Source organism: Chelonia mydas, chromosome 8 (assembly GCF_015237465.2).
Source record: "Chelonia mydas isolate rCheMyd1 chromosome 8, rCheMyd1.pri.v2, whole genome shotgun sequence".
NCBI lineage: Eukaryota > Metazoa > Chordata > Testudines > Cheloniidae > Chelonia > Chelonia mydas.
Window position 1 is genome coordinate 55,145,444 of NC_057854.1, and position 12,610 is coordinate 55,158,053.

The following is a 12,610-nucleotide window of genomic DNA, read 5'->3' on the forward strand; positions in this document are numbered from 1 at the left end:
GAATCCTGAATGCTACGTACAAGTCTCTAGGACCCTTTTTTTTTTTTTTTTTTTTTTTTTTAAAAGGACATACTCACTCCTTGGAGTCACAGGTTCAGGTCCATGCAGGGTCCAAGCCTGTTAGCCTTCCAGGGTAAAATGAGTTCAGTACAACTTACTGCATGGGGATAGTCATGATACAATTTAAAAAAAAAAAAAGCCCTGCCTCTTCTCCATGGATACTAAAGATACCACAATACTTTTCAAAGGAGTAGGGGTTTTCTCAGTATCCCTTACCAAATGGGAACCCTCTATCAACTATTATGAAACATACTGTGGACAGTTTGACTTTTCCACACCATGTGGCAGCATTTTCTGGTGCTATACTAATGTGTGAACTGCTTTAGAATGGAAGGTGCTATGTACCTGTAAAACTATATTATTGAGATGGCATTTGTTTTGATCCACACTTTCTTTGATCTGTTAGATTTGATATTGTCTCACGTTAGTGTTTTGAAACTCACTTTTTTGGTGGTGGTGGGGGCTATATGGACACTCTAAATTATGGAACAGAAGAGACTCTGAAGCCTTTAGAAGCTTGTCCTTCTTCACCAAGTCAGTGGCAGTTTTGCTACTCGCTCAAATGGGAGCAGGCTCAGGCCCGAATTTTAAATACCAGACTCTCAGTACATACTCTCTTGCAGCTTATGAAACCCAAAGCAATCTTAAAAACTAATGGTGTTTACTAGGGCTGTCGATTAATCGCAGTTAACTCATGCGATAAACTAAAAAATTAACCATGATTAAAAAAATTAACTGTACTTTTAATTGCACTGTTAAACACTAAAATACCAATTGAAATTTATTAAATATTTTTGGATGTTTTTCTACATTTTAAAATATATTCAATTACAACACAGAATACAAAGTGTACAGTGCTCACTTTATACAGTATTTTTATTACAAATATTTGCACCTGTAAATGATAAACAAAAGAAATAGCATTTTTCAATTCCCCTCACGCAAGTACTGTAGTGTGATCTTTATCGTGAAAGTACAATTTACAATGTAGATTTTTTTTTGTTACATAACTGAACTCAAAAACAAAACAAAAACAGAGCCTAAAAGTCCACTCAGTCCTATTTCTTGTTCAGCCAATTGCTCAAACCAGTTTGTTTACATTTGCAGGAGATAATGCTCTATCTTCATTACAATGTCCCCTGAATATGAGAACAGGTGTTCGCATGGCACTATTGTACCCAGCGTCACAAGATATTTACATGCCATATGCACTAAAGATTCATATGTCCCTTCATGCTTCAACCACCATTCCAAAGGACGTGCATCCATGCTGATGACAGGTTCTGCTCAATGATCCAAAGCAGTGCAGACTGACACCTGTTCATTTTCATCATCTGAGTCCGATGCCACCAGCAAAAGGTTGATTTTCTTTTTTGGTGGTTGGGGTTCTGTAGTTTCTGCATCAGACTGTTGCTTTTTAAAGACTTTGTTGAAAGCATGCTCCACACCTCATCCCTCTCAGATTTTGGACGGCATTTCAGATTCTTAAACCTTGGTTTGAGTGCTGTAGCTATCTTTAGAAGTCTTCCATTGGTACCTTCTTTGCATTTTTGTCAAATCCGCATTGAAAACGTTTTTAAAGCGAACATGTGCTGGGTCATCATACAAGATGGCTATAACATGAAATATATGGCAGAATGCGGGTAAAATGGAGCAGGAGACATTGAACTCCTTGGGGGAGATTTGTGTCACTAAGTAACGAACGCATTATTTTTGTAACGAGCATCATCCGTATGGAAGCATGTCCTCTGGAATGGTGGCTGAAGCATGAAGGGGCATACGAATGTTTAGCATACTGGCATGTAAATAACTTGCAATGCTGGCTACAAAGTGCCATGCGAATGCCTGGTCTCACTTTCAGGTGACATTGTAAATAAGAAAAAGGAAGCATTATCTCCTGTAATTATAAACAAACTTGTTTTTCTTAGCGATTGGCTGAACAAGAAGTAGGACTGAGTGGACTTGTAGGCTCTAAAGTTTTACATTTTGTTTTTGAATGCAGTTTTTTGTACATAATTCTACATGTGTAAGTTCAGGTTTTATGATAGAGATTGCACTACAGTACTTGTACTAGGTGAATTGAAAAATACAATTTATTTTGTATTTACAGTGCAAATACTTTTAATAAAAAATAAATATAAAGTGAGCACTGTACACTTTCAAATATTGATTTCAGTTACAGCACAGAATGTAGGGAAAAAAATCCACAAATATTTAAATAAATGGTATTCTATTAACAGTGTGCTTGATCGTGTGATTAAAAAAATTTAATTGTGATTAATCACTTGACAGCCCTACTATTTACTGCTTCCTAACTGCGGAGATATGTGATCATTTACTTTGCTTCCAGCTGCTCCAGAAAACTCGGATATTTAGTACCGGATTCATTGACCTCTCTTGCAATACCTAAACAGCTTTGAGCGGAAAAACACAATCCCACCTCTCAGAAGAAGGAAAAGCTCAGACTTATTTGTGCATGGCTGTGGCTTCAGCTTCCTTTGTTTTTCTCCTGTGATGCATTAGGCCTGTTTTTAAAGTTGCAGAAAAGAGACCTTGAAGTGCTAGGGAAAATGTGTATTAAATGTACTGGGGGGGGGGGTAGGAGGGGATCATTTTTGAGGAGGTGGGTACTCAGTTATTTCTGAAAATCAGGCCCTTTTATGGTGTCCCAGATTGGGCACCCAAAATGTATGGATGGTTTTAATAATACATCTTCTTTGTGTACTAGCTTGTTAAAGCCAGTTAGAATACAGGGGTCTTCTGCTAACAAAGAGATGGCCTCAAACAAAGTCAGTATTGCCAATCCCAAGCATTCAAAAATGAGTCAGGCCCTTAAAAAATGGAATTTGGTTAAAAATCATGACTCTTAAATTAAATGTTTAGGATCTTTTGTTTTTGATTTCTGGTGTTTGAGCATTTACAGTTCACATTTTCAAGCTTTCCTTCTGCATCTGTGAGTTAAAATTTTTCCAAATGAAAGCAGAGATTGTCATGTAATCCTATCACTCCTGGAGGTGAGGCTTTAAGGAAAACTCTAAATATTGTAAGATTTGTGATAGCCACAAGAGATGGCAACACTACAATGTATTGATGCAGTAGTAAGCTGTGGGACCAAACTGACAGGCACTTCGAGTGTTAGAGGGAGTAGGGGCACAAGGAGGCCCTTCCCGCTGTGACACCAGTGTAGGAGGCAGCCGTAAGTTGGCTGAAAGCACAAGAGAGGAGGAGTGACAAACATTTGTGGCCAACACTCACTGCTCTAGAGAGGACATGTCAGGGTGGTGTAAGGCATGGTTTCCCCCCCCCCCAGTTTGGCAGGGCTGCAATGGAAGGAGCACAGGTCACAGCTTTGTAAAGATACAGAAAGAGCTGCTGCTCATCATGCTCCCTCTAGCAACCGAGAGGCATTTTTAGCTTTCCCTCCACCCGTGCATGCAGTACACATCCAGTTTTAATTGCTGAATTGTCAACATCCTAAAAAACATATGCCAAAACAGAAATACTGATGTTATGGTGCAATATAGAGTTAAAACCACTTGCATTTCTATCGTGGTTTTTCATCCAAGGATTTCAAAAGTGCTTTACAAACTTCAGTGAAACCCCATGACAGCCCTGTGATCTAGGTCCGTGTTTTACCTGTTTGCAGCTGGGAAAAGGGGGTCCTATTTAAAATTGGAGAATAGTGAATAATATTTTTATTATAAAAATACTCCTCATAGGCCGTCATAAGAAGAACGGCCATTCCCCAAACGTTTATACCACCTCCAATCAGTTTGCCTGAATATTCCCAAACAGTGAATAAAAAGGTAGAGGAGGGTGGAGTATGTATTTAGTTGAACTGAACAGCAGTTAGGAATATGACCAAATATTCATAAATGCTGGGTTTGCAGCATTTGACCTGCATAATTCCTGCTTAAATTATATTTTTTTATTACATGTATGTCTGAAGCCAAAACAATAGATTCAGAGCTCTAACTGAGTGGCTCCTTTCAGCCACCACCCAGAACAAAAATTACATGGAGTAGGACATGATTGTGTCTAACCTGCTATGGAAGGAGTGGAGTGAGACCGTGGAAGAGGCCACTCTAGCACTGACAGCGGGGCTAGAAAACACATTACTCACTCCTCACAAACACTGCACCCTAGTAAAGGGGGCAGTCTCCACTATATGTGTGCTTCCAGCACTCCTCAAGGTACCATGTTGTGCCAGCATGATACACAATACTACTTGGGCTGTTTCTTGGTATGCTGCATACCATGTCAGTGACTTCAAGACATAATCTAATCTGTAAGCATTGCAAATCTTTGTTCTGTATATTGTGTCTAGGATAGCAGAGTTGGCTCAGTCTCTTGTGTTTATAATATTCCTTTAATAGTATTAAGTCTGTCTTTCAGGGGAAGGAAGAAATATTCAATATATTAAATGCTACTTATTAATCAGAAAATGATATAAATTCTAGAACAAAAGGATTTTCACTGTTTTCAAACACTTTTCCTTTTCATTCATTATAAAGGGAGTCCTCTGCTGAAAAGCACACTAATCTTCAACTGAAGTTCATCCTTCCTGTCATAAATATAAAGGGAAGGGTAACCACTTTTCTGTATACAGTGCTATAAAATCTCTCCTGGCCAGAGGCAAAGTCCTTTTTACCTGTAAAGGGTTAAGAAGCTCAGGTAACCTGGCTGGCACCTGACCCAAAATAACCAATGAGGGGACAAGGTATTTTCAAATCTGGAGGGGGGGAAAAAGGCTTTTGTCTGTCTATAATACCTTTGCCGGGAACAGATCAAGGATGCAAGCCCTCCAATTCCTGTAAAGTTAGTAAGTAAGCTACCTAGAAAATGCCTTAATTTTTTGTTTGTTTGTTTGTTTTGGCTTGTGAAATTCACTGTGCTGGAGGAAATGTCTTAAGGTTTTGCCTAGAGGGATTCTCTGTGTTTTGAATCTGACTGCCTGTAAGATTATCTTCCATTTTGATTTTACAGAATTTTTCTCTTTATTAGAACAAAAAAAAAAGTTCAGTTTTTTAAGAATCTGATTGGGTTTTTTGGGGTCTTAAAAATCCAAGGCTGGTCTGTGCTCATGCCTCCCCAGGAAAGGGGATATTTTGGGGAAATAGGAACGCCAAGTGGTCCTTTCCCTGATTGGTTTGTTTGTTTTGTTTTGTTTAAATCACTTGGTGGTGGCAGCGTTTACCTAATCCAAGGGCAAAGACTTTGTGCCTTGGGGAAATATTAACCTAAGCTGGTAGAAATAAGCTTAGGTGGTCTTTCATGCAGGTGCCCACATCTGTACCCTAGAGTTCAGAGTGGGGAAGGAACCCTGACAGCTCCCTAAGCTTAAAGCCAGCAGACATTGCAGGACTGAATTAATGTGAAGTGTAAACAAAGAGTGGGCTGTGTTAGAGATGAGGTGGGGAGGAACTTGGAGATTTGGGAGAGAAGAGGATAGGGAAATAGCAAAAATTACAATCTCCACTTCCCCATTAAATGAGTCAGAGCTGACAGGAGTGAAGGCATGACACTTCTGGGGCCCAATTTTCTTTCTTGTTTTTCTGTCCAATGATTCTGAGGAGCCACAAATTCAGCTGAAGGCAATGGGATATGAAAAGCAGGCTCTTTGTAACTGCACAAGCACGTAACTCTCTCTCTAAATCTGCTCTGGCTTCTGGAAACATCTAGTTTACACTGGACATATTCAGAGACTTAACAGTGGTATTCAAATAACCACTCCTGTACTAACATTACATCATTGCATGTACATTATCGTGGCCATAGTAGTGATAGATTGAGAGAGAAGGGCTGAATACAGAAGAAAGAAGGAGAGCTCTTTGGTGGGTGAGAATGGGCATATGAGGGATGAATTGGTGGTTAAATCAGAACTAATGTGTGAGAGGGGCATAATAGATGAGGGCAAGTGTTTAAAGAAGAGTGAATAAGCAAGATAGTGGAAGGGGTATGTAGAGAAGGGGGAAGTGTGACTATTTGGGAATGGGGTTGCGGCATAACTTCTTAATTTAAACCTATATTTTATTAACTGCTCTTTTCCCATTTCTCTTACTCTCTGAGATGAACTGAAATGCCCCACCTTTTCTCTGTTCAAAGCTACAGACTATCAGACTGAAGAAAGAGGCTCTGTCACAGTAGATATTGCAGTCCCTGAAAACTGATCCCTTAAACACAGTCAGCTCCTTGTTAAGTAACAATCAGCCACGTCACTTCACTCCATCCTAACCAAATGGGGACAGGTACAGTAATGTCTGGAGAAAAGGGGAATCAAGCTCCTGCCAGTTATGGATCTGTGTGGAATTTAAATACTAATAGCCAGGCTGAATAGTGTTCTCTGAACTCAGGCTCCTCTCCTGCTCCTTACTATGGGCACATGGAAATCAGTGGTGCCTGTTGTCCACAAACTGCACAGCCTGTGTAAAAGGTATGTATATTTCAAGGTCATCTTACTAATATACACAAAGAACAACTGACTGCTTTCACTCTGAAGGACTTCCATCTTAAATGAAAGAAGACAGCATAACAAGAGAGCAAAAGTAAGTGTTAGTGAGAGTGTGCAGTGTGCATCTCCTCTGAAACATGCTGCATCAACTCTGCATTATAAAATGCTGCAAGTGAAAGTCTTAAAGGTGCAGTGTACAGCAAACAAAGTGCAGAACCATCTTTCATCCTATGTGGTGCAAGTAACCCATTGTCCTGCTAAGGCAATGGAGATCATTTGGGTTGATTCAGCTTAACCTTTGAGACTCACATTAGATTGGGCTAAGAGCAAGGACTCTTCACTGGCAGGGAGGGACTCCATTTAGGCTGCTCTTTCCCTGAAAGTGTCACTCAAAGACCCTCTGTCATTGTTCTCAGAACTGCTAAGTTTATCTGAGTTATTTTTATTCATGATCATTTAGCTTTCCCTTATTCTATCTAGTTTTCTCCAGAGGTGTTTGGGGGCATCAGTAGAGGAGGCAAATGTGAAATAAAATGGTGTAAAAGCTCTGTGGTTGTAGTGGTGCTGCAGGTTGGGAGGCAGAGGCAGATAAACATTGTATACAGCAGGAAAAATATATTTGCTTTTCGTTAACTAAGCTGTGCAATATATTGGAGAGGGAGAAAATTTGTCTCCCACCTCAAGTGATTGTACTCGGCATCTTATGATCAGATTTCATACTTTCTGATGTGCTAGAAAGACATTTTCACTTTTATTCTACTTCATTGATATGAAAGTAGTAAATCACCATAATCTTTTCTCTTCCTTCAAGTGACCAAGTTTGTGTCCATCATCTTTTTAGCACACAGTAGAGAAGGTTGAAAAATAAAGCTCACCAAGGGGAGGGGAAGAGAAGCCTCTGGGTCTTTGAGACAAGCCTGCGTCGCACTGCTCCCTGCATGTCCTGAAGTGATCCAGGCACACCCATATTGTACAGTGTGCTCCACCAGAGACTAAAGCTCAAACTTTTAGCTGAGCTGAATTTGCATATTTAAAGTGTTTACCTTATTTATTTCATTAACTACAGCTAGTCTCCTAACCTAGTGCTTAACATGTCTTAAAGGCAGATTTTACCAGCCATAAGCAAATGTTGTACCATAGTGCATTAAACCTGTGTTGGTTTTTTTTTTTTTTGTTTTCACCTATATGTACACACAAGTATTTTCAGAAGTGGCTGCTGTTTACGTGGGGGCAGGTTTTTTTAATCTGTAGTCAATTGTAGGTGCAGATATTAGTTGCAAGACCTCTAGTTATCCGATTAATGGGGCAAACATGTAGCTCAATGACTGTCTACCATCAAATAAAAACCGACTTACTGTGTATGCAAAATTTTCCTTGCTAAAAAGGGGACCAAGCTGAGTCCTGACTCACCATACAAGGTGCAGAGCTTATGAGATGCTGATCCCCTCAACTGCTTTGTACTTCGCAGGATCAGGGACATGGCTTGCACACAGATAAGCAATGAAAGCTCTGAAATGACACATTTAGTTATTTACGGAGCAAGAGATTATTAAAATACAGCAGAATATTTATCTGTTGTCTCTGGCAGAACACATACATCAACATTCTCCTATCAGCAAAGAGCTATGTATGTGTCCTGATAAAAATAGTTGAAGAAAGATAGAAGAAACATTTACCAAACATGGGCAGTCAGTCAGTGGAGCTGGAAACTCATTTTCAACTTAACTGCCCCTCCCCCCCAGAAAGAGAGAGAAGATGTTGTCAGGAATTAAGAATTATTTTTAAACTTGCCTTCTGTGTTTGGAATCTCAGCAAGAAGAGTTAAGTTTTAATCAGTTGTGTTTTGAAATGGAAATACATCTACACTTATACAATGTGAAGAGCCTCATTATGCCCCACTAATGCCCATACAACCTCATTACTTATGTTAATATTTTCAGATTTGTATCCCTATTTGGAAACTTGGACAGGTACTGGTATTATATTTTGATACTAAAGAGGCAGTACTGGACTTTTTGACACTTTTTCATACGAGACCCAGGATCTAAGATTTTTCAGCTCTAACTTGTGTGCCTTTCAGTTCGTGTCTTTAATCTGCTGCAATATATTCTCTCTGACATTTAGTCTTTGAAGACGTTGTTTCTTGTTCTATCTCTCAGAATATTGTTTAGCCACTAGCTGTACACAATGGAATTACTTTTTATTTATAATTAAAAAGGAAACATGGGAAATTCTGTTTAAAAATTGCTGTTACAGAATGGTTAAGGTTGTAAAATGAAACACTCAATCAGAAAATAGTGAAGTTAAAATTACATGTATGGAATATGTAAGAGACCCCTTAACTAAACAGAATTATTGAAAAATTAATCCTTGCATCATCCATGTGTGTGATTTTTCTTGTTTTTTGCATTCTTGCCTGAGTGTGTCCCTGTGGAGGTGGATTTTCAAGGGGTTCCTACGAGGCAAGCAGTATAAGGGTTTGTTTCTAAATTCTCACTTTCTTTTTTGAAAAGCAAGGTAAGTGTGATGGGGGCTATTAGATGTTCCCTTTCCCTGCTGGAGGAGGTGGGACCCTGCTACCCTACTGCTTAAGGAAAACCTGCTCAGACCAGGGCAACAATAACACTTAATCCTCTAGAGGCCTAGGAAAGGCCAGGAGGAAATACTGACCAATTGGGAGTCAGCAAGACAGTAAAGAAAGACTTGCCTGCTTTCTCTGAGTGATGTGTTGGGTGAGGCTGGGACAGAACTGCAGCAGAGCACCTCAGTACTAGCCCAGAACCTCAGGGCCTGCTCAGGGCTTTTGCTTAAAGGACTAGGTGACTACACTACCACTTACTTGGTATAATTTATGTAGCTCAGAGGCATTACTAAACCACCACCCGAGTGACTTAAGTTACATAGACCTAAGAGCCAGTGTGGACAGTACTATGTTGGCAGGAGAGTTTCTCCTGCTGACATAGCTACTGGCTCTCTGAGGTGGTTTTATTATGTTGATGGGAGAGCGCTCTCTCCCATCGGCATAGTGTCTTCACCAGACGTGCAGCTGCGCTGAAGTAGCACTTGTAGTGTAGACTAGCCCTAAGAGTTACCATTTGTTTGGAAGTTAAAGGCACAGACAGCTAAAATTTTGAATTTGTTGTTCAACCACTTAGACTGAAGCTGAACTCATGACACTGGCTGTTCTGCTGCCGGCTGGCTGCCACAATAATCCTTTAATTCTGTTCTGTCCTCCTATTTTTGGAAAATGAGGTCAGGAAACACAATTGTACTAGAGTAACAGCTGTGTTAGTCTGTATTCGCAAAAAGAAAAGGAGTACTTGTGGCACCTTAGAGACTAACCAATTTATTTGAGCATAAGCAAGCGAGCTGTAGCTCACGAAAGCTTATGCTCAAATAAATTGGTTAGTCTCTAAGGTGCCACAAGTACTCCTTTTCTTTTTACAATTGTACTAGTTATGTTTTAAGGTATTTATCAGATGTTTCTTTTTTTGAATACTGTCATGGGGGCCTTGCAAGAAATTGTGAATGCTCAGTATCTTGCAGGGTTGTGCCCTAATCACATTTGTAGTTTTGAAGATTGTTACCTTTTTTGACCCAAAGAGTTAGCCAAAATTTGGAGTTTTGCAGGTTGCTTTCATCAGGAGGAGAAATTGATGTTGGAGTTAGGTATGCAGGATACAGTCCTGTTTATTTACAAAGAGTATACCAAATCTTGTTTCCCTGCATCCAGGAGGAATCAAACTGGAAACAATTTTTCTGCACATACTTCCAAGCTCCTTTCCGGCAGTGCTCAGTCAGTCCCAAAATTTCATCTCTCGGCTTTTTCTGTGGGACATACTCCCAGTGCTTGTTCAGGTTGTGTCCGTGGCTTTCTGCTCATTTTCTGAATTTGTTTCTGTGGTGTATTCTCACTGCTTTTCTACCTCCTACACACCTCTACTAAACAGTACTCAGCAAAACCCTTCTGCTGATGTGCCTTTGTTCTGGGTGAGGCTGCTATTGTTTCAGCTCATTGTACAATGGTTTTGCACAACTGTATTAAATGAATGGTGGGGATTGCACCCACTGGCTTCAATGAAGTTTAACCCATAACAATAACCCACCCCATAACAATAGCAATCAAATTTCAGTCTTCAAACTGGTGGCCTTTTGGGGTCATGCGATGGCTAACTTCATTAATAAGGCAGAGGGGTTTTCCCTTTTCTCTGGAGAATTAGTGTATTCGATGACAATGGAGTACAGAACCAGGCTGGATAAACGAAGTATCTGGTATGGCAACTACTGTGTATTGGTGTAAGCAGGCTCCAGAGGATTGAGTTGACAGAACAATTTTTTCTTCCCTTATCTTGATAGATCAGGAAATTAGAGAAATGGATGTGGTGATAAAACAAATGAAATTGAATGGGGGATGGGGCAGTTCTGAAACATGTCCTCATATATTCCTCTTATTTAATTCAAAGGGTGTCATTAGTACTGTTAGTACATATTGCTGCAACTGACTTATCATTGTAAGCCATTTAATCAGTTGTCTTTTTTTCCAAAGCAAGCCATTTCTCTTGAATAATGACTTGAACTCCTCTATTACATCCTCTAATGCTTTTTTCAGAACTGATGTTAGCAGTACAGTTTAATCAGATGCTTGCTCAGCTGCCTCAGTTACATTAAAGACTGTGTGGAAATTATTACCATGATGTTCTTTTTCATTTACACCAGATGGATTTTATGAATGAGAACGAAGAGGACATTTTCTCATCTAAATGTGGCTATTATCCTTTGACCAGAACCTTCCAGTGTGCATTGAAAAAGGACATACAAATCTTCTTACAATGTATAAAGTGGTATATTGTAGATGGTATGGCTAAGCAAACATTGCAGTTAGAAGAGCAGTCACAGGAGTGTGACGCATACCTAACATTAGTAGTTGGGCTAACAGAGAATTTTGTGTTTTGGTGTTGTTACTGGTGCTGAGTTGGAAACCTGGATTATGTCTTTTTAAAATAGATCTTTATTTCTAATGGTCTCTCTCATGTGTTATCTTATTTTTGTCTTTCATTCTCATTCTGTTTTTCTCATCTCAGTGCTTAAGTAAACTTATTTGCCCTGTGGATTCTTGATGGAACTTCACCAGTCTCATCAGAGAGGAATCTACCTTCTGACCATTGTTCCTTGTGTACGTTAGGAACACCGATAAGCGTTTTTTCCTCCGATGATGCAGCTGTAGAGCTAGATTTCAGACTTGAGGCACATTTATTGGGCATGGAGGTACTAAAGGGTTGCTTGTAATACCATTGACTGTGTTACCCTATTCCACAGAGACAACTTGATTTTTCTAGAGGTGTCGATCTGGTACTTCTCATGAGTACTACATTCATGAAATTAAAAATATATATATTACCCACTTCAAGCCCCTTTAAAACAGTAGTCACCAACCCATCGATTGTGATCAACTGGTTGATCCTGGAGACTCTCCCAGCTGATTGCGATCTCTGGCTGCAAAGGCATAGCAGGGCTGCCTGCCGCGGCACCCCCTGCCACTCCTGGAAGCAGCTAGTATGCCCTGCAGCCCCACGGGGGTGTGTGTGTGCACGTGCACTGCCCCTCTCTGCAGGCACCATCCCTGCAGCCCCCATTGGCTTGGAACAGGGAGTTGTGGCCAATGGGAGCTACAGGGACGGTGCCTGCAGAGAGAGGGAGCACGTGGAGCCATATGCCTTCCCCCAGGGGCTGGAGTGGTGTGGTCATGTGGTGGACTACTGACTGGCACGGTGTGGTGGTGACCCGTCTCATGATGGGGAGGCGGTGCCAATGTGCCTAAGTGGGGCCAGGTTAGGCAGAGAGCTGCCTTAGCCCCGCTGTGCTGCTGACTGGGAGCCACCTGAGATAAGTGCCCCCCCCGTGGGAGCCAGCACCCCACCCCTGAATTTCCTCTTGGAGCCAGCACCCTGAATCCCCTCCCAGAGCCAGCACCCCATACCCCTTCACTGGGGATGGAGTGAGTGGATGGGGCTTCGGGGAAGGGGCAGGGTAGATCCTGGGTTGCCCTTAAATTCAAAAAGTGATCTTGGGTATAAAAAGGTTGGTGACCACTGCTTTAAA